Here is a 19412-nt window from a genome sequence, read left to right as displayed (position 1 = left end):
TAGTCTTGTACAGTTCACATGAAACCTAAGTCAAATATATAGTCTTGTACAGTTCACATGAAACCTAAGTCAAATATATAGTCTTGTACAGTTCACATGAAACCTAAGGGAAATATATAGTCTTGTCCAGTTCACATGAAACATAAGAGAAATATATAGTCTTGTACAGTTCACATGAAACATAAGTGAAATATATAGTCTTGTCCAGTTCACATGAAACATAAGAGAAATATATAGTCTTGTACAGTTCACATGAAACCTAAGGGAAATATATAGTCTTGTCCAGTTCACATGAAACATAAGAGAAATATATAGTCTTGTACAGTTCACATGAAACCTAAGTCAAATATATAGTCTTGTCCAGTTCACATGAAACATAAGAGAAATATATAGTCTTGTACAGTTCACATGAAACCTAAGGGAAATATATAGTCTTTTCCAGTTCCCATGAAACATAAGTCAAATATATAGTCTTGTACAGTTCCCATGAAACATAAGTCAAATATATAGTCTTGTACAGTTCACATGAAACCTAAGGGAAATATATAGTCTTGTACAGTTCACATGAAACCTAAGGGAAATATATAGTCTTGTACAGTTCACATGAAACCTAAGGGAAATATATAGTCTTGTACAGTTCACACGAAACATAAGTCAAATATATAGTCTTGTCCAGTTCACATGAAACACAAGTGAAATATATAGTCTTGTCCAGTTCACATGAAACACAAGTGAAATATATAGTCTTGTACAGTTCACATGAAACCTAAGTCAAATATATAGTCTTGTACAGTTCACATGAAACACAAGTGAAATATATAGTCTTGTACAGTTCACATGAAACATAAGAGAAATATATAGTCTTGTACAGTTCACATGAAACACAAGTGAAATATATAGTCTTGTACAGTTCACATGAAACACAAGTGAAATATATAGTCTTGTACAGTTCACATGAAACCTAAGTCAAATATATAGTCTTGTACAGTTCATATGAAACCTAAGTCAAATATATAGTCTTGTACAGTTCACATGAAACATAAGAGAAATATATAGTCTTGTACAGTTCACATGAAACACAAGTGAAATATATAGTCTTGTACAGTTCACATGAAACCTAAGTCAAATATATAGTCTTGTACAGTTCATATGAAACCTAAGTCAAATATATAGTCTTGTACAGTTCACATGAAACATAAGAGAAATATATAGTCTTGTACAGTTCACATGAAACATAAGAGAAATATATAGTCTTGTACAGTTCACATGAAACACAAGTGAAATATATAGTCTTGTACAGTTCACATGAAACACAAGTGAAATATATAGTCTTGTACAGTTCACATGAAACCTAAGTCAAATATATAGTCTTGTACAGTTCATATGAAACCTAAGTCAAATATATAGTCTTGTACAGTTCACATGAAACATAAGAGAAATATATAGTCTTGTACAGTTCACATGAAACATAAGAGAAATATATAGTCTTGTACAGTTCACATGAAACACAAGTGAAATATATAGTCTTGTACAGTTCACATGAAACCTAAGTCAAATATATAGTCTTGTACAGTTCACATGAAACACAAGTGAAATATATAGTCTTGTACAGTTCACATGAAACCTAAGTCAAATATATAGTCTTGTACAGTTCACATGAAACACAAGTGAAATATATAGTCTTGTACAGTTCACATGAAACCTAAGTCAAATATATAGTCTTGTACAGTTCACATGAAACATAAGAGAAATATATAGTCTTGTACAGTTCACATGAAACACAAGTGAAATATATAGTCTTGTACAGTTCACATGAAACATAAGTCAAATATATAGTCTTGTCCAGTTCACATGAAACACAAGTGAAATATATAGTCTTGTACAGTTCACATGAAACCTAAGTCAAATATATAGTCTTGTACAGTTCACATGAAACATAAGAGAAATATATAGTCTTGTACAGTTCACATGAAACACAAGTGAAATATATAGTCTTGTACAGTTCACATGAAACCTAAGTGAAATATATAGTCTTGTCCAGTTCACATGATACACAAGTGAAATATATAGTCTTGTACAGTTCACACTAAACATAAGTGAAATATATAGTCTTGTACAGTTCCCATGAAACATAAGTGAAATATATAGTCTTGTACAGTTCACATGAAACCTAAGGGAAATATATAGTCTTGTACAGTTCACATGAAACCTAAGGGAAATATATAGTCTTGTACAGTTCACACGAAACATAAGTCAAATATATAGTCTTGTACAGTTCCCATGAAACATAAGTGAAATATATAGTCTTGTCCAGTTCACATGAAACACAAGTAAAATATATAGTCTTGTACAGTTCACACTAAACATAAGTGAAATATATAGTCTTGTACAGTTCACATGAAACATAAGTCAAATATATAGTCTTGTACAGTTCCCATGAAACATAAGTGAAATATATAGTCTTGTACAGTTCACATGAAACCTAAGGGAAATATATAGTCTTGTACAGTTCACATGAAACCTAAGGGAAATATATAGTCTTGTACAGTTCACACGAAACATAAGTCAAATATATAGTCTTGTCCAGTTCACATGAAACACAAGTGAAATATATAGTCTTGTACAGTTCACATGAAACCTAAGTCAAATATATAGTCTTGTACAGTTTACATGAAACCTAAGTCAAATATATAGTCTTGTACAGTTCACATGAAACCTAAGTCAAATATATAGTCTTGTACAGTTTACATGAAACACAAGTGAAATATATAGTCTTGTACAGTTCACATGAAACATAAGTGAAATATATAGTCTTGTACAGTTTACATGAAACACAAGTGAAATATATAGTCTTGTACAGTTCACATGAAACCTAAGTCAAATATATAGTCTTGTACAGTTTACATGAAACACAAGTGAAATATATAGTCTTGTACAGTTCACATGAAACCTAAGTCAAATATATAGTCTTGTACAGTTTACATGAAACACAAGTGAAATATATAGTCTTGTACAGTTCACATGAAACCTAAGTCAAATATATAGTCTTGTACAGTTAACATGAAACCTAAGTCAAATATATAGTCTTGTACAGTTCACATGAAACACAAGTGAAATATATAGTCTTGTCCAGTTCACATGAAACATAAGTGAAATATATAGTCTTGTACAGTTCACATGAAACCTAAGGGAAATATATAGTCTTGTACAGTTCACATGAAACACAAGTGAAATATATAGTCTTGTCCAGTTCACATGAAACACAAGTAAAATATATAGTCTTGTACAGTTCACATGAAACATAAGTCAAATATATAGTCTTGTACAGTTCCCATGAAACATAAGTCAAATATATAGTCTTGTACAGTTCACATGAAACATAAGTCAAATATATAGTCTTGTACAGTTCACACGAAACATAAGTCAAATATATAGTCTTGTACAGTTCACATGAAACATAAGTCAAATATATAGTCTTGTACAGTTCCCATGAAACATAAGTGAAATATATAGTCTTGTACAGTTCACATGAAACCTAAGGGAAATATATAGTCTTGTACAGTTCACATGAAACCTAAGGGAAATATATAGTCTTGTACAGTTCACACGAAACATAAGTCAAATATATAGTCTTGTCCAGTTCACACGAAACACAAGTGAAATATATAGTCTTGTACAGTTCACATGAAACATAAGTGAAATATATAGTCTTGTACAGTTTACATGAAACCTAAGTCAAATATATAGTCTTGTACAGTTTTCATGAAACACAAGTGAAATATATAGTCTTGTACAGTTCACATGAAACCTAAGTCAAATATATAGTCTTGTACAGTTTACATGAAACCTAAGTCAAATATATAGTCTTGTACAGTTCACATGAAACACAAGTGAAATATATAGTCTTGTCCAGTTCACATGAAACATAAGTGAAATATATAGTCTTGTACAGTTCACATGAAACTTAAGTCAAATATATAGTCTTGTACAGTTCACATGAAACATAAGAGAAATATATAGTCTTGTACAGTTCACATGAAACATAAGTCAAATATATAGTCTTGTACAGTTCACATGAAACATAAGAGAAATATATAGTCTTGTACAGTTCACATGAAACATAAGTCAAATATATAGTCTTGTCCAGTTCACATGAAACACAAGTGAAATATATAGTCTTGTACAGTTCACATGAAACCTAAGTCAAATATATAGTCTTGTCCAGTTCACATGAAACACAAGTGAAATATATAGTCTTGTACAGTTCACATGAAACACAAGTGAAATATATAGTCTTGTACAGTTCACATGAAACCTAAGTCAAATATATAGTCTTGTACAGTTCACACGAAACACAAGTAACTTCCACAAACTTCACGTCCGCTCGTCTCCTAATTGTCTCTCGCTTCAACTTTCTCTCTTCCTATTTGTAACCTCAACTATGCAAGTCTTCCTCGTGGTTACATGATTACATCAGAATCTATTGAGGGAATAGAAACCTATTCTCCGCTAAAGTTTACTCATGGGTACACCATTAACACACACACACATATACACACACACCATAGCAATGATCCAGTAGTGTAAACAAACAAAAAGTGCAGTAGCATCTTGTCATACTAAACTGTTTTAATGATACGTGACCACAAAATGTTCTGCTCTGGACTCCAATAGCCACACTCTGTAGCGTAGAGAGAGTCAGACAGACAGACAGACAGAATAAAAAGATATATTATACAGAATCTTTTGCTGTTCTTCTATTCTGTAATAATAAGATAATTTGATCTAGTTCTATGAATTCTATCTTGTATTTATGTTATCAATCAATGCACATCGTCTAGTCGCAATGTCCGAGAAGCTCAACACGCGAACAAAAAAAAAAGCTGGTCTCAGAAACTTCTCGATTCTCTTGCTCCCAAATTTCCATATAAATTGTTCAACAGAGAAAGTTGCGGACTTCTTGACGTCATGGCGGTAAGCGTCCTTAGCTACACATGACTTCCTGTATTTTCAATGAATAATTTACATTTTTGTCAGCCGGTCATCAAAAAGAGGGTCTGGATTGTGTTCCTTGCATCTGTTTCAATCTTAGACACGTGATAACATGGCTGGCTTAGGGAGACCTCTTTACATTACTTGGCGGGAAAAGGAGGTTCATATGACAAATTCTAGATTACTTGGCGGGAAAAGGAGGTTGATATGAAAAATTCTAGATTTCTTGGCGGGAAAAGGAGGTTGATATGAAAAATTCTAGATTTCTTGGCGGGAAAAGGAGGTTGATATGAAAAATTCTAGATTTCTTGGCGGGAAAAGGAGGTTGATATGAAAAATTCTAGATTACTTGGCGGGAAAAGGAGGTTGAAATGAAAAATTCTAGATTTCTTGGCGGGAAAAGGAGGTTGATATGAAAAATTCTAGATTTCTTGGCGGGAAAAGGAGGTTGATATGAAAAATTCTAGATTTCTTGGCGGGAAAAGGAGGTTGATATGAAAAATTCTAGATTACTTGGCGGGAAAAGGAGCTTATTATGATATGACAAGACTAGTTGTCGGGAATGGAGGTTCTTACGAGACAAGTCTAGTCTGCTTAGTGGGCAAAGAAGGTATTTCGAATACTAGACTTTGTATTTCTTCTATATTTAGCCCATGTTGTTGAGCCTGATGGTCACTTGGTCCTCTCCTGTAGTTCTATACTAGCCCATGTTGTTGAGCCTGATGGTCACTTAGTCCTCTCCTGTAGTTCTATACTAGCCCATGTTGTTGAGCCTGATGGTCAATTGGTCCTCTCCTGTAGTTCTATACTAGCCCATGTTGTTGAGCCTGATGGTCACTTGGTCCTCTCCTTGTTGTTCTATACTAGCCCATGTTGTTGAGCCTGATGGTCACTTGGTCCTATCCTGTATTTCTATACTAGCCCATGTTGTTGAGCCTGATGGTCACTTGGTCCTCTCCTTGTAGTTCTATACTAGCCCATGTTGTTGAGCCTGATGGTCACTTGGTCCTCTCCAGTAGTTCTGTACTAGCCCATGTTGTTGAGCCTGATGGTCACTTGGTCCTCTCCTGTAGTTCTATACTAGCATATGTTGTTGAGCCTGATGGTCACTTGATCCTCTCCTTGTTGTTCTATACTAGCCCATGTTGTTGAGCCTGATGGTCACTTGGTCCTCTCCTGTAGTTCTATACTAGCCCATGTTGTTGAGCCTGATGGTCACTTGGTCCTCTCCAGTAGTCTATACTAGCCCATGTTGTTGAGCTTGATGGTCACTTGGTCTTCTCCTGTAGTTCTGGTCATTGTCAGCGTTTTTTCTTAGGATAAATTCTTGATCTTTGAAATAGACACAAATAACACAAAGTCAAGTAAAAAAAAGAGTTAAAGTACTCCTTTCAGAACATGCGCTCTATAGGGGAGATGATGTATAGGTCATCTGTTGTTTTGTGTGGCCCACCGTTAACGAGGATGTTATGTGGCCAGCACAACAACCAACCGCCTTTACTTTCCTAGCTAATGTAAGTTACCCTTTAGAACTGGATGGCCCCAAAGACGCCCTAAATATCTAGAAACTTAAAAAAATCCCAGTCTTCACAAGGATTCAAACCAGGGACCCTCCAGTTTGGAAGCCAAGCGCTATACTGAGCCTTGTAAAGTATAAGCAGGGTTAAATTCAGGTGGGATGCCGTGATGCCTTTTCAAAAGCATTTTTTAAAACGTAAATGAATAAATGTAGACTCGATGAAGACATAAACACAACTTTATGATGCGAGCAACTTCGACCATTTCTTTATCTACTGCTATAATTATGGGAACTTGTATTGTCATCTTTCTTATTTTATCAAAACACGTGATGATTAGTAAATAGATATTTCCGAGAATTAATTTGTTCTTAGAATTACTGGAAAGACACATTGGATCAATGTCTTGAGGTGAGTCACCTTAAAACAACTTTCGTTCCATTCAATGTTGGCAGGTGTTGAAGTTTTCTTCTCAACTAAAACTAGGCTGAAAACAGAAACAGAGACATCACTTATTATAGGTGTACTGGGAGAAACAGAGACATCACTTATTATAGGTGTACTGGGAGAAACAGAGACATCACTTATTATAGGTCTACTGGGAGAAACAGAGACATCACTTATTATAGGTCTACTGGGAGAAACAGAGACATCACTTATTATAGGTCTACTAGGAGAAACAGAGACATCACTTATTATAGGTCTACTGGGAGAAACAGAGACATCACTTATTATAGGTCTACTGGGAGAAACAGAGACATCACTTATTATAGGTCTACTGGGAGAAACAGAGACATCACTTATTATAGGTCTACTGGGAGAAACAGAGACATCACTTATTATAGGTCTACTGGGAGAAACAGAGACATCACTTATTATAGGTCTACTAGGAGAAACAGAGACATCACTTATTATAGGTCTACTAGGAGAAACGGAGACATCACTTATTATAGGTCTACTAGGAGAAACAGAGACATCACTTATTATAGGTCTACTAGGAGAAACAGAGACATCACTTATTATAGGTCTACTAGGAGAAACAGAGACATCACTTATTATAGGTCTACTGGGAGAAACAGAGACATCACTTATTATAGGTCTACTAGGAGAAACAGAGACATCACTTATTATAGGTCTACTAGGAGAAACAGAGACATCACTTATTATAGGTCTACTGGGAGAAACAGAGACATCACTTATTATAGGTTTACTAGGAGAAACAGAGACATCACTTATTATAGGTCTACTAGGAGAAACAGAGACATCACTTATTATAGGTCTACTAGGAGAAACAGAGACATCACTTATTATAGGTCTACTGGGAGAAACAGAGACATCACTTATTATAGGTCTACTAGGAGAAACAGAGACATCACTTATTATAGGTCTACTAGGAGAAACAGAGACATCACTTATTATAGGTCTACTAGGAGAAACAGAGACATCACTTATTATAGGTCTACTGGGAGAAACAGAGACATCACTTATTATAGGTCTACTAGGAGAAACAGAGACATCACTTATTATAGGTCTACTAGGAGAAACAGAGACATCACTTATTATAGGTCTACTAGGAGAATGCAGAGTGGAGTCTTCTCTCTTGACATTCTTCTTTTAGAAAAGTTTTAAAATACTTTTTCTTTTTTTTTTTGTTTTATTTATCAAAGGAAGCTGAGACCTGATAGTTTGAACAAAATGGTGCACAATGTCAATATTCTTTTAAGCAGTTCATCAAAGTCAAGAGAAATAGTTTTGACAATAAAGAAAGCGCGTCAATGTTTCACCCTCCAGATGGCGTGTCACCAAACTTGAGTCTCCGAATTTATAGCTGATCTTTCCGAATCAAAACAAAAAAAAAATCCTAAAGCTCATTTTGCCTGGACGACACTAATGAATGGCGTCACCATGTACATAGAAGTATGACGTCAGCTTGTGTACAGAAGTATGACGTCAGCATGTACACAGTAGTATGACGTCAGTATGTACACAAAAGTATGTGCTTCTCTTTGTGAGATAGCTCCAACATATTTAGAGCTAGTATCAATACTTCTTCTGTAGTAACTAAATAGTCACTAGAGTCAAATGTACTTAGCGATGTGAGATCTATAAATCTGATACAATCTTTCTTGAATTCTTTTTGATGTCGTTGTTGAATGGAAATAATTGAACCTAGTAGAGCTGCACTTGCTAGTTGTAAGAACTTTTGTTTAGAGAGTTTAGAATTTAAACCCTCTCTTACACACACACACACACACACCATTGCGCTAGATGTCCGAGACCTCACTTCGACTCGACAATGAATCTATTCAGCTCGTGATTTCTAAGACATCGTCAAAGTTCGGGGAAACATTTATAAAGCCAATTTGATCAACTCAGTGTTCTAACCAAACGTCTAAGGGAGGATCGAAATGTCCCATTAGCTGGACACTATGAAGCAATACTGATGTAGATCGAAATGCTTTGATTTTCATTTGAAATAATAGAGAAATCTAGAGAGAGTGGTGGTTAATAAAAAAAAATAATGTAATTGAAATTTAGCTGATGTAAGTTATAGGCTTTCTACTGGTCTTAATAATAATAATAATAATAATCTTTTATTGTCCGTACGGAAATTTGTCTTACAATTTGGGAATTACACCAAACAGAAAACATTATAATTTATAACTATAACAAACCAAAATGTACATTCACACCAGACTCACTCATAATATACATGTGAACAGTTTATATTAGATTGTTTCTATTTAATGATTTGATTGCCAGGGGAACAAAAGAGTGTTTGTGTCTGTTTGTCTTTGCTATCGGTGTCTTGTATCTCTTTTGTGATGGTAAAATCACAAAATCCTGACCCAAAGGGTGACTTTTTATTTCTAGAATCTTTTTAGCTTTATTATAGATGTTTGTCTCAAACGGCTGCCCAAATGGGGTTTGTTTTTTTGCCAATGATTTTACCAGCAGCATTTAGGATTCTATAAAGTTTATTTTTATTTTTAATGCTCAGATTGCCATACCAGGCAGTGATATTGAAACTTAAAATATTGCAAATGTGAGCGTGATAAAACATAGCCAAGGCCTTTTCGCTAATATTAAACGAGGACAGTTTTCTTAGTAATCGTAATCTTTGCTGCCATTTTTTGCTGATATAATCAGTATTTGCAGTAAAATTTAGTTTATTGTCTAGGATAGTACCAAGGTATTTAAAAGTTTGCACTATTTCAATAGTCTCTCCAGCTACAGAAACAATATCATTTTCCTTCTTTTCCCTACGAGAATCAATTATCATTTTTTTTGTTTTTTTTACATTCAATAATAAAAAATTATCTTACAGTATTTTTCGATGTCTTCTGTTTCTCTAAAATACTCATTTACGTCTGAGCTCTCTGAGAGCAGGGCAAGAAGAGCCGCATCATCAGCGAATTTTGTGAAGGAGCAACAAGAACTATCAGATTGAAAATCATTGGTGTACAAAATGAACCACAATGGCGATGTCACAGCCCCCCTGGGGCGCCCCTGTGTTAACTATGCGTTCATTAGATATAACATTGTTTACCCTAACCCTCTGAGGTCTCTGGGTCAAAAATTCATTAGCCCATAGTATTATGTATGGACTAATCTTCAATGATTTCATTTTCAATAAGTAAATGAAGTTGTATGGTATTAAAAACTGATGAGAAATCAATAAAGAACAATCTTACATAAGTGTTCGGGAAGTCCAGATGTTTGTTGACACAATTTAAAATATTTAGGATGGCATCGTCTACACCTTTACCCTTTTGGTAAGCAAATTGTAAAGGGTCCAACTTATACAAAGATCATTCAGAAGAAACATTTTAACCAATTTTTCTAAACATTTAGACACAATGGAAGTAAGTGAAACAGGTTTATAGTCATTTATTTCCTTTGGTTTGGAAACCTTTGGCACAGGTACAATTGTAGAAAACTTCCACACAGGTGGTATCTCATGGTTTAGTAATGAAGTGGAAAAAATATCTTGGAAAGGTTCAGCTAGTTGTTCAGCACATTCGCCCTTTTTTTCCATCAGGCCCACCAGCTTTCATTGGGTTGACGTTTTTGAAAATGTTGCAGACTTGCTCTTTAGTAATCACTAATTCTAAACAGTTGTTAACTTTGACATCCTCAAGGGCTTTGAGTCTTAGATAATTAAAATCGTTAGTGTCGAAGCGACAATAGAAATCATTGAAGTCGTTGGATAATGTTTTGTCGTCTCTTGTAGCAAGATTATTTTTAATTTTGACTTGTGCTCCTGCCATTTTGTTCATGATGCCCCACGCCTGTCTCATGTCATTTGTCTTAATAGAGTCTTCCAGCTTGATGTTTCTCCTCCCTTCCTCAAGAACGACGTTGAGATTTCGTTGAGCTCTTGTCCTTGTCTGTCCATCGCCACTCATATATGCTCTTTTCTTTTTTATTATTTCCCGTTTTATATTTGAAGTGACCCATGGTTTATTGTTGGGGTAGATCTTGATGTTCTTAGTACTGACACACATGTTTTCACAGAATTTGATGTATTTTGTCACTGTGTCGACCCATTCTTCCAGATTTGAAGTGGTCTCTTTAAACAAATTCCAGTCAGTGCAGTCTAGACAACCCTGTAGTTTGAGAATATTGTCTTGTGTCCATTCTTGTACGTTTTTTTGAATGATTTTTCCTTCTTTAAGTTTCGTGCGGTAAGTAGGCAGCAGTTGTATTGTTTTGTGGTCCGATGATCCAAGTGGTGGCCTTTCACGAGATGTGAATGCTCCTTTGATGTTACAGTATTACACTTTAACTCAATGAGTCCTTAAGTATTTGTCTTATTTGTTTTGTTAGGTCTTACACATCAAACATTCATTGTTGTTTTAGAAACATATCAGACTTTTGATAGTTACTACCCTAACCCTAACCTTTAAACATTAAAATGTTTTGTAATCCGATTTTCAGCTAAAGTTTAAGGCTATTCAATACCTCAATCGATAATCAATTCCTATGAAGATAATTTAGAAAAGACGAATGTAACATTACATCACTGCTCGGAAGAAGTACTAATGAACTACTAATGAAGAGCTTAAAGTTCAATTCAATACAGATATCAGCACTTCTTCAAAGCAAGTCTCTCATTGTTTGCCCATCTTCATAGTTATTATTTTAAAACAATGTAAGCAAGGTTCCAATCTTGTCATGAAAAGAATAGCATAAACGTAAATTGATGCCCAATAGTGACATTTTACTATTGAATCAGCCCAGTGAAGTTTTTGTTTGGTGATTTCATGTAATATATATTAAATTATATTTTTTCTTCCTTTTTATTTGAAAATACAGCTTATAAATTACAGAAAAATACATTTGAAGCTGATGAATTTTAAAAAATACGAAAATTCGCTAATCAAAAAATCTACCGAAAAATGGAAACAAAGCATATTAGCACCAGTTGGGGAGGGGAGAGGAGGAAACAGGATATATGAGCTAACTTTACCGTCATCGTTTTTTAAAAGCGGGGGAGGGAACGACCTGAATCAAACTCATGGCTCACGACTCCTCAAGCCGACATACTAACCACTCTGCTTGCGATATGCATATGAATATAGAAGATTTTCTAGTTATCTATTGTTGTTTTTTTAAAACTTACTTTAAGGTAGTGACCTATAAAGGGGACTATTTCAGGTTATACCACGACAGTGTACGACTTCATGCAAGTACTATTTCTTTCCCTTGTTCGAGATACTAAACAAAATAATTAATTACCTTTAGTTAATTAACTAACTGGTTAATTTTTTGTTATTAATTCTTGTGTTGTCAGGTAAGAGAAATAATTATGCACAATTTCAACTTGATCCGAGATTGGGTGTAGGAGAAATAATGTGTACATCTTTTTACCTGACAGACAGTCAGAGTGAGTTGATATAAGCTTTGGAATAAAAAAAAACAAAATTACAAAGAGACTTTGTATGACTTTGCACGTTTAATCTTAAAATATGTATATGTATGGGGTATCTAGGAGGGATAGCACCCTCTTTTTGAGGGTAACTTGGCTCACTCTTAGTCCCCACTCGGTACCCAACTCTCACCTGTGGCTCCCAGAAGCTGTAGCATTCGCAGCGGCCACATCCCGGAAACGGCTTTGACTGGCCGGCTAAACCAGGTAGAGGGTATCTGACGTGTCCATGGCACTCAGTACACTGAGGTTCTGTCAAACCTAGCATGTGAAGTCTGGACTTGGCGGCCTGTGCGTAACGTCACAAAACTAGACTAATCGGACAGAAAGGCAAGTACCAGTACAGTGCTGTGGAGTACTCAAGAGCAGGACAAGACACACAGAAAGTCTCTGGTCATCCACTGCACCCAAACTTGTCCCCGGACGTCTTGACCAAATCTTGCTTCCGGAAAAGGACGGGCTTTAGGGTGAGAGAGTGAGGTCGACGTGTTGCCAAAATCCTTCTCACTTTAATACAAATTCCAGCGCAAGTCACTTGTCATCCCCCCCCAACACAACCAAACCAAAGTCCTGTGGCGACAGGCAAGCAGAGAAGCGGTAGGTGTGGGCACACTGGAGGCCGTAGCTGCAACCCTGCACACAGGCGGCTCAGGCCATATGGTCGTTCACCACTGACACAGAGCAGCACTGGAGTCCGGCAGCCCCCTGAGTAGCTGAGCAGCCCTATTTAGGAGAGCACTGCTCACCTCCATAGCATGAGGACAGGGCTAGAAAAGGTGCCCCAAAATTGCCTGCTCAAAACTACCCTAGCCAGCCTACCGCAGTTGGCGGGAACCCTACTCAAATTCATAGAAAAAGACGAGGATAGTTCCTCTTACCATAGGCGCTTGACAACGACACCTCTGATAGACCACAAAGACGAACTGCACTAGTAGCCAGGGAGCTCCACAGATATAACATACACATAGCAGCACTAAGTGAGACTCGGCTTGCAGATGAAGGTGAACTCTGCGAAAGAGGAGCTGGATATACTTTCTTCTGGAGCGGTAGAAGCACTGAAGTATGACGTGAATCTGGAGTCGGCTTTGCCATAAAAACATCAATAGTATCCAAACTAGTCGGGCCTCCCAAAGGAATTAGTGATAGGCTCATGACCCTAAAGCTGCCTTTACAAAACGGAAAGAAACATATTTCCATTGTTAGCTATTACGCACCCACCATGACCAACCCACATGATATCATAGCAAAGTTTAACGAAGAAATAAACTCCACCTTACTTGATATTCCAAAAACAGAAAAGCTACTCATTCTCGGTGACTTCAACGCAAGAGTCGGCTCTGACCATCACATCTGGAAAGGAGTCTTAGGCAAATTTGGGATAGGTCAGTGCAACAGCAACGGATTATTACTACTCCAGACCTGTGCTGAACACAAGCTGCTCATATCGAACACAATATTCAGTCTTCCAATGAGAAAGTGAACTTTCTGGATGCATCCCCGCTCAAGACACTGGCACCTTATAGATTACGTCATCACCAGACAATCTGACCGTCAGGACATTCGTGTCACCAAATCTTGCTGTGGTGCAGATTGTGGAACAGACCACCGCCTCATCATCACAAAACTAAACATTCGTATTCAACCAAAGAGACGTCCGCAAAAATCTAAACCCCTAAAAAGGCTAAACACGGCCAGCTTAGCAGATGACAAAACTGAAAAGTCGCTTGCAGATGCGATAGAGAACTGCCTCAAGTCCATCCTTCTAACTGAAACAAATGTAGATAAAAGCTGGGAATGCTTCAAAGAAGCTATCTATAGCATTGCATTAAACATACTCGGTCCAATGGAGAGAAAGCATCAGGACTGTTTTGATGAAAACAGTACTGAGATCAGAAAACTATTAGACGAAAAGCACAAGCTCCACAAATTGTATCTGAACAACCCAAACTCCCAGTCTACTAAAGATGCATGCACTAACATCTGCAAAAATGTGCAAAAACAGCTACGCCAAATGCAAGATACCTGGCTTAGCAAGAAAGTGGAAACAATACAGGAATTGGCTGACAAGCACGATATGAAGAACTTTTACCATGCCATAAACGAAATCTATGGACCCACAAAGTCAGGCTCATCCCCTCTATTAAATGCTAATGGGACAATCCTATTGACAGATAAGGAAGAAATCCTAAAACGCTGGGCAGAGCACTTCGAAAAGGTTCTCAATACACCTTCCATCATAAATGGAGCGGCCATAGACAGGCTACAGCAAGTACCAATAAATGAAAAAATGGATGACCCCCTACGCTAAAGGAAACCGATCTTGCCATTCAACAGCTCGCAAGCGGAAAAGCCCCAGGAGCTGACTCCATTCCCGCAGAGGTCTACAAAAAAGGTGGATTAGCCCTGATTTAAAGACTTCATAAGCTCTTCTTAATTATGTGGGAAAAAGAGACAATATCACAAGACTTTAAAGATGCCACAATTGTTCATTTACACAAGCGAAAAGGAAACCGCCAGATCTGCGACAACCACAGAGGAATATCTCTTCGCTCTATTGCTGGGAAAATCCTTGCACGCATCCTACTAAATCGGCTCATGCAACACATAGAATATGGTCTACTACCAGACAGCCAGTGTGGCTTCAGAAAAGAGCGTGGAACCATTGACATGATCTTTGCAGGAAGGCAGCTCCAGGAAAAATGCCAAGAACAAAATGCTGACCTGAATATATCTCAATATATGTCGACTTAACAAAGGCATTCGACACTGTTAGCAGAGAAGGACTCTGGAAGATTATGTCAAAGTATGGCTGTCCACAAAAATTCATAACCATGGTGAGACTATTTCATGATGGCATGAAGGCTCGTGTCCAAGAAAGTGGAGAACCATCAGAGCCCTTCGAAGTATCAAACGGGGTAAAACAAGGCTGTGTCCTAGCACCTACACTGTTCAGTATCCTGTTCTCCGCTGTGCTGACAGATGCATTCACAAATAGAGAAAACAACGGGATAAATATATCATACAGATTTGATGGTGGCCTATTCAACCCGAAGCGGCTTAAAGCAAAATCAAAAACAAATGCAGCAGTAATCAGAGACTTGCTATTTGCTGACGACTGTGCCCTAAATGCCTGCTCTGAAAACGATCTGCAGAGCATCGTCAGTGACTTCTCAAAAGCATGCTCAGACTTTGACCTTACCATCAATACGAACAAGACTGAAGTCTTATATCTACCTGCTCCTGAGAAAGCCTACTCGGATCCAAGCATTACTATAAATGGACAGGATATAAACGCAGTGGACAAATTCACATATCTTGGCAGCACACTCTCCAGAAATGGAAAAATCGATAATGAAATCGACCTGCGTATCGCAAAGGCCAGTGCATCCTATGGCAGACTGTCTACAAATGTCTGGAACAGACGTGGTATCACCACAAACACCAAGCTATGGGTCTATAGAGCCGTCATCCTCCCTACATTGCTCTATGCCTCAGAAACATGGACAGTGTACAGTAAACATGCAAAGAAACTAAACCACTTCCACGTGACATGTCTGAGAAAAATACTAAATGTCAAATGGCAAGACAAAATACCAGATACAGAAGTCCTTCGAAGAGCATGTCTGCAAAGCATCCACACAATCCTGATGCAGTCCCAGCTGCGATGGGCAGGTCACGTCTACAGAATGGAAGACCACCGCATCCCTAAACGACTCTTGTATGGCCAACTAAGCGAAGGAAAGCGCTCGCAGGGTGGGCAAAGAAAGCGCTTCAAGGACACCTTCAAAGCTTCTCTGAAAGCGTTCAGCATAGACCCAGGCACCTGGGAGACAGAGGCACATGACAGAGCATCATGGCGTCGCGCTGTGAAAACTGGCGCACAGGTTGCTGAGGAAAAAAGAACAATGCTGGCAGAAGAAAAACGCCAGAAAAGAAAAGCAAGACAATTGACACTAGCTCCAGCTGGAATAACCTGCCCAGTGTGCGGCCTAACATTCCGGGCTCACATAGGTCTCACCAGCCACATGAGGAGGCATAAAACCCCAGTGCAAAGCCCTCAGCCCCCTGGATGACAAAGTGGTCATCATTGAACCACGATGGACGAACTATACATATATATATAATCTTAAAATAACTAGATCTAGACCAATATTAATAATAATAATAATAATAATCTTTATTATCCGTAAGAAAATTTGCCTTACAGCATTTAGGATTCTATTAAGTTTATTTTTATTTTTAATGCTCAGATTGCCATACCAGGCAGTGATATTGAAACTTAAAATATTGCAGATGTCAACGTGATAAAACATAGCCAAGGCCTTTTCGCTGATCAGGATTAGTAGGCCTTCTGGTACCGGGTAATGATGTAGACTATTCACGTGTTAATGTGATAATACTGTTTACAAAAGTTGTCTGAAGATAAGCTATTGCTTTAATAATTCAAATTTTGTTCAAATTATTAATACATTTATGTATAGAGAGAAAGACTGTCAAATGTATAATGATGATATGTCAAAACTGCGCGCTAGAAAATTAGTTCGATTTTTTTGAATTTACAGCTATGGCGAAGTTCGTATCAAAATTTCATTTTTTCATACTACAAAGGAGAGATTGTCTCTTTACAAAACAATTAGATCAATCAGATTATGATTCAATAACATCAGTTAGGCCAGGTTCACATTTAACTTTACTTTCAGCTATCCCTTAGTCTGTTGGACATTGGGGCACCACACAGGATCTATCAACCGTCTTTCTTCCTTCCTCTCTGTCCTTTGCCATGGATAGAATTTCCTTCACTGACAGGCCTGACCATTCTTTGATGTTGTCTTCCCATCGCTTTCTCTGTCTTCTTATTCATCTTCTTCCTGGTACTGTTCCCTGAAGGAAGGTCTTTGCGAGCCCTTAGTACCTTGTGATGTGGCCATAGAGTTTGAGTTTACGTTTTTTTTTTGACAGTGGTTAGCAGGTCATCGTGGGGGTCCATTTGCTGAATTAATCCTGTTTCTAATCTCTTCATTCGTGATGCTGTCTTTGTAAGTGACACCTATGATTTAACTATATCTTCATAACTATCATCTCATCGAATTCATATGAATATTAGCAATGTAATGATAATAACATTTTAATAAATCTCCGTATCCTGTGGTATCAAGTCGTTAGTCGAACAATACAACTGTATCGCTAACATTTTCGACACCCGCACGACTCTTCTTTTTGTAGTTGTTGATAGTTTGTAGTTCGTAGTTTTTGAAATTCTTTCTGAAAATATTGAAACTTGCATTTTTAACTAGCTGAGCGGACCTTTTCGGGGGCCGATTTTGTGTTTATGTTTCCACACCAACTGTCTTTGTAACCTTGCTGTTTATATATTGATGTTTTGTGAGAGACAATAAATAAATGTGCAAAGTTGACATCGGCTTTGTAAAGTAGCTAGGCTGGGGCGAATAGTGATACCTTGATACGTTTTCCACGTGTTCAAGTGCAGTTTTAAAGTTGTTTACTTGTTTTGAAGTATTCTTTCCTTGTTTAAAGTTGTTTACTTGTTTTGAGTTTGTTTGTTTCCTTGTTTTAAGATTGTTTCCTTGTTTTAATACTGTTTCCTTGTTTTAATATTGTTGTTTCCTTGTTTTAATATTGTTGTTTTCTTGTAATGTTAGATTAGTAGGCCACCACGTGAAATTAATCTCTCTTAGAAATAAGCAAAGCGTTCCGCTAAATACTCAGAATGGGCGAAGTATTCCGCTAAATACTGAGAGTGGGCGAAGTGTTCCGCTAAATACTCAGAATGGGCGAAGTGTTCCTCTAAATCCTCAGAGTGGGCGAAGTGTTCCGCTAAATACTCAGAATGGGCGAAGTGTTCCTCTAAATCCTCAGAGTGGGCGAAGTGTTCCTCTAAATCCTCAGAGTGGGCGAAGTGTTCCGCTAAATACTCAGAGTGGGCGAAGTGTTCCGCTAAATACTCAGAATGGGCGAAGTGTTCCTCTAAATCCTCAGAGTGGGCGAAGTGTTCCTCTAAATCCTCAGAGTGGGCGAAGTGTTCCGCTAAATACTCAGAATGGGCGAAGTGTGCCTTTAAGAAAAAGTTTGGGAAACATTGCTCTTTGTATTTCACGTGTTTTGATGATGTGTAGAAATTAGGACAAACTCTAAGACGCTCGTGATGATTTAACTTTTTGATTGCAACATCAGCCGAAAGCTCTGTTTGATATCTATTCAAGAAAATCAAACATTTGATACACATGGAGCACCGTAGTCTACATCTAGAGAGACAACTTTGACAGAAATCCATTCAATAGAAAAAAAAGATCGTAGACACAGAGAATAGTTGTGTCTCACTGGGGACTGTCATTTTGTGTGTCTCTCTCGAGACATTTGGTGTTGTGTCTCTTTCAGTGCTGTCATTTGATGTGTCTTTTTGGAGAGTGTCATTTGGTGTTTGTCTCGGGACTGACATTTAGTGTGTCTCTTATAGTGAAGGTTTTTATTCTTGGAGAGTGACCATTCAATTAGTCAGTGAAAATTTATTTGTCTTAGTTGTTCATCGATTGGTAATGGATTGGTGTCTAGTTAGTGATATATTAGTTCTACTGACATTCAATACATAAAGTGTCATAAACTATCCAACTAATATAACTGCATTTGAATCATAATTTCAGCTCAGTACATAGGGCACTATTTAAGTTTTCTGTTCCTTAAATATAATAAAAACAATGGAACTAAATAATAAAGTTAACCTTAACAAACAATGGAACTAAATAATAAAGTTAACCTTAACAAACAATGGAACTAAATAATAAAGTTAACCTTAACAAACAATGGAACTAAATAATAAAGTTAACCTTAACAAACAATGGAACTAAATAATAAAGTTAACCTTAAAAAACAATGGAACTAAATAATAAAGTTAACCTTAACAAACAATGGAACTAAATAATAAAGTTAACCTTAACAAACAATGGAACTAAATA

At 37.0% G+C, this 19412-nt stretch overlaps 1 protein-coding gene across 3 annotated transcripts in view; it reads left to right on the top strand.

Moving 5' to 3' along the window:
• The window catches only part of LOC106062913 (atrial natriuretic peptide-converting enzyme-like), a 195208-nt gene that overhangs the window by 76324 nt on the left and 99472 nt on the right, over positions 1–19412 (top strand). Inside the window, exon 1 of one of the 3 annotated variants that reach the window (XM_056019651.1) lies at positions 18480–18953. The exons of 1 other annotated variant lie outside the window; for it this stretch is intronic. The gene's annotated coding sequence lies outside the window, so the exon portion shown is untranslated. Of the gene's footprint in view, positions 1–18479; positions 18993–19412 lie in introns of those variants that run through there. One more of the 3 variants, XM_056019650.1, reaches the window with a different exon arrangement.

Source organism: Biomphalaria glabrata, chromosome 2 (assembly GCF_947242115.1).
Source record: "Biomphalaria glabrata chromosome 2, xgBioGlab47.1, whole genome shotgun sequence".
NCBI classification, from domain to species: domain Eukaryota; kingdom Metazoa; phylum Mollusca; class Gastropoda; family Planorbidae; genus Biomphalaria; species Biomphalaria glabrata.
The sequence above is the reverse complement of the archived record's forward strand: the minus strand, read 5'-3'. Positions and strand labels throughout refer to the sequence as shown.